Here is a 4,181-nt window from a genome sequence, read left to right as displayed (position 1 = left end):
TCCGCACTTGTACTGGGTGGACTCTGGGCCTGAGACTGCATTTTGTTCCTTCTCTTTGTCATTTTGTATACCACTGTCTTCTGACCTTTGGTATAGAGCTTAGATAGAGTTGTTACCTTAGCACCAGGTCCGGATCTATGAAGTTCGGATTCCTCCACGTGGGTGTTGCTTGGATCTGGCTGCTGTGCTCCACTTCTTTCTGCTGCAGGCGTTAGAGTTGAGCCCTTTGTGTCACTCTGGCAAGATGTTCTGTTCCTGAATCAGCTGGGTGGGTCTTGTCTCTAGCCTCTTTGCAGGGAGTTCTGCTGAAAGGTTCCATGCTGGGCCTGAACTCTGGGTTGAATGAGGATCCAGTGGGCCCCAGGTGGTCTCATTCACACACCAGGCCTGGGCTCTGGGTCTATTCAGGATCCAGAATAGACCAGGGATCCAGGGTAAGAACCACTCACTTGCTGGGCCTGTGCTTTGGGTCTATTCAGGATCTGGTGGCCCTGGGTTGTCTCACCTCACGTGCCATGCCTGCGCTCTGAGTCTATTCAGGATCTGGCGGCCCTGGGCAGTCTCACTCACTCTCAGGGCCTACGCTCTGGGTCTATTCAGGATCCAGCGGCCCTGGGTTGCCTCACCTCATGTGCCGGGCCTGTACTCTCTGTACCACTTTTTAAATCATGTATGAATATTCAGTGCTTCCTAGCATTTGTCATCACTGTAATTGTGTATGAGGGTAAGAACCATATCTACATTGTGCACTGTTATATTCCTGACCTGAGGGTTCACAGGCACAATATTGTTTCTAACTCAAAACAGTGAAACATACTTGAAAACAGCATTAAGAAACAAAATGTATTTTTTGTTCCACCTCATGTATATAGGTGGAAAAATATTTAACAAAACACTAGAAACATGTCCACACACCATAAATGTGATTATAATTTGTTATCAAGTGGAGTTTATCTCAGAAAGTAAAGGTTTTTAGCATTTTAAAGTCAATTAATATAATGTACTATATTAATATGATGGAAAAAACTCTATTATCATCTTGATACAAGAAAAACAAACTCCAAACAAATTTCCTTGATCTGAAAGAGAGCAGGAATTAGAATTATACTAAGTGGTAAAGACTAAATGCTTTCCCTCTACTATTATGAACAAACAAAGATGTCTTTTGTGTCATTTGTATTCGACATTGTTTTGGAGAATTCTAGCCAATAAGGCAAAAAGACATTAGTAGGGACAAATAGATTGGAAAGGAAAAAGTAAGTTTTACCTGCAAATTTACAATGTAAGTGTACAAGGTCATAATATACATGCTCAATATACAAAAGTTAGTTGTTAAACTTTATTTTTAATAGACATATAAAACATAAAAATAGTATAATTTAAGAGGTACCATATCATAGTTCAATACATGTATACATTGTATGATGTTTACATTGGGTTAAACATATGAAACTCCTCAAACATTTATCATTTCTTTATGGTGAAAACTTCCAAAATCCTTTCTTGTAGCTCTGTGAACTGTAGAACATTATCATTACCTACATTCCTGCTGTGCAGCAGCACTAGATCATCTTGGCCCTCACGATAAATGCATACCCACTGACCAACCTTTCCCCAACTCACTCTCCCTGGGCTTTGGCAGCTACAATTACACTCTCTCCTTTTTTAGATTCCACATTTGCCTTTCTATGCCTGGCTTGTTGCACTTGCCATAAGAACTTTCAGTTCTTTCCCTGTTGTTGCTAGGGGCAGCATTTCATTCTTTACGGCAGAATTCACCCTATTGTGTGCACAGGTCTATCCCATCCTTACCTATTAATGGACGCTTGCTCCCATTTCTCAACCAATGTGAATAGTGCTGTAAAGAACACAGGAGTATAGATGTCTCTTTCCCAGACTAATTTTATTTCCCTTGGATGCATAACCTGGACTAGAACTGCCGAATCCCCATAAGGTAGCTCTGTATTTACTCACTTTGAGGAATTTGGTACTGCTTTTGACATTGACTGCATTAATGTCCATTCCCACCAACAGTGGACAAATGCTCTCTTGACAACATTCTGACTGAGATGAGATGATACTTCATTGTGGTAACTTTATTTCTGTAAGTCAGCAACACACAGTTAAAAACTAAAATTGAGGACAATGGGACTGCGGCTGCGCCTACGTCCAGGAGTCCTGCAGGGGAGAAGCCGAGGATGTGGTGCAGTGCCCCCGACAGCCCCCGTCCGCCACACTCCCAACACCCCCCCCCCCCCCCACCCCCCCACCCCCGCCTGGGCTGCAGTGTTACTGTGAGAGATGCGCGGAGGTTTTCCTGGATAGAGTTGACACCTTTAGTCATTTAACGCCTACCAGACTTTTAGATGATGCCCAGTCTCTAGGGTCCAGCCTGGAGAATGCAGTCTGTGAGGATTTTAATGCATGTCAGAAGGTCTTGGAGGACTCAGTAAGGGCACGCTCAGCGACAAGGATCTTATGCTAGTATCTGCAAGTAGGTTCTCTTTGCCTGTTTGGGATGGCAGTGATCACAGTGTCCAGATTCCTTGTTCAACAGGCTAGACCACTATGTTGCTGAGCTCTTTGTAAATAAACTTCTATTTGCATAGAGACAAAGACTAGATAACTTACTGAGGTTCCTTCTAAACCCTAAGATGATGTATAGAGCTGTAAGGCTTAGATTGAGTTGTCATACTTCAACTCCCTTGATTCTCATAATAACTTCTGAGTTGGTGGTCTTGAGAGTATTATGGATGAAGGAGTTGTCAAAAGTGGAAATGATATCATGGATGAGGAAGGATTGCTTTTACCTAACAGAAATGTGAGGTATAAAATAGAAGAAAACTCAGTGAGCACACCAAGAAAATCACCTCGATTGATGATACAGGAGAAAACAGAAAATTTGCATCAAAGCAGTACTGCCAAGCATTCAAATGCCATACTGTTAAGTAGCACAAAAAAGCCTGTAGGCAGACTGTATCTGCCCCCAGGGCATGGGTGAAACAATCAGAAAGATGTCAGGTGAAAGAGGAAGGTTGTGTATCACTGTAACCTGAGTAACAGAAACAGCAGCTGACTTATTAGACAAATTGAGGGAGTACACTAGTATCAGTGACTTCAAGTCATTGTTCAGTATAGTCCTCCCTTTACACGAAGGCTGATGCTGGGTTGGACTCCAAGCCTAAGTGTAATAAGCTTGGAGAAGACAATTATGCCTCCTCTTGAACTAAATTGTCCACTTCTTTCAGAGACTTATGTTCCTATTGGAGAAAAGAAAAATGAAGCTCTGATAGGATGTAGAATTAAGACTGTTAGCAGCCCTTTGTTTTTAGATAAAGAGGAAGATGAACAGGATAATTCCATTTCAGGTAAAATAGTTAAGACCATTTAAAAAGGAGAGCAAATGAAAAATTTGAACAAGAGTCAAAGGAGATAATAAAATTATATTATGGAGATGACTAAATTTTGAGGAACCTAAATCTTCTGCTGATATTTCTGGTGATATTCCTTGTATAAATGCAAATGGTACAGAGAAGAATTATGGAGGTTCATCTAGCTCAGTGGGTGAAGTGACTAAAGGTACTTTGGAGCCGAATAGCATGGATGCAGATAAAGCTGAAAGCTCCAGAGAAATAAAATGGAGCCGTTGAGTTATTGTGAAGACATGGATTCTAATGGCACAATTAAAGAGTATCAACTTTAATAAATCAAAATTAGAGGTGGTTGGTACTGCTGCTCTTCAACCAGAAGATAATATTGTAGAAAATGCTGTTTGTGATATACCAGACCAAAATTCAAAACAGTTGAATAGTATTGAGAGTATTAACATGGAGTCTTAGGAGACAACAAACCTTCAAATGATAGAGACATCCAGTCAACTATTGTTTCTTGTGTGCAGTCAAAAAACATAAAATCCAACCATACAAAATCTGAGTCATTCTGAGTAAAACATGACTACAGGCACTGTAAGGAAAATTGTTGAAGCAAAGCATGTAGTAGTGCACAACAAAACTACTGTTGAAAGTGTGAAACAAAATGCTAGCTAACCAGAATCCCAGTGAAAATGTCATACGCCAGTTAAAGTGCAATAATAATAATAATAATAATAATAATAATAATAAATCAAAGACTCAAAGTTGTAATTCTGGGGTTAAGCCTGTGAAAATCAAAGCTTTTGGGGA

General features: G+C 40.5%; 1 pseudogene; it reads left to right on the top strand.

Annotated features, from left to right (window-relative positions):
* The window catches only part of LOC105743060, an 8,653-nt pseudogene extending 4,592 nt beyond the window's left edge, over positions 1 to 4,061 (top strand).
* The last annotated feature ends 120 nt before the right edge of the window (positions 4,062 to 4,181 follow it).

Source organism: Octodon degus, unplaced genomic scaffold (assembly GCF_000260255.1).
Source record: "Octodon degus isolate 3935 unplaced genomic scaffold, OctDeg1.0 scaffold00095, whole genome shotgun sequence".
NCBI classification, from domain to species: Eukaryota; Metazoa; Chordata; class Mammalia; order Rodentia; family Octodontidae; genus Octodon; species Octodon degus.
Note: the sequence above shows the minus strand (reverse complement) of the source record. Positions and strands in the feature narration are given on the sequence as shown.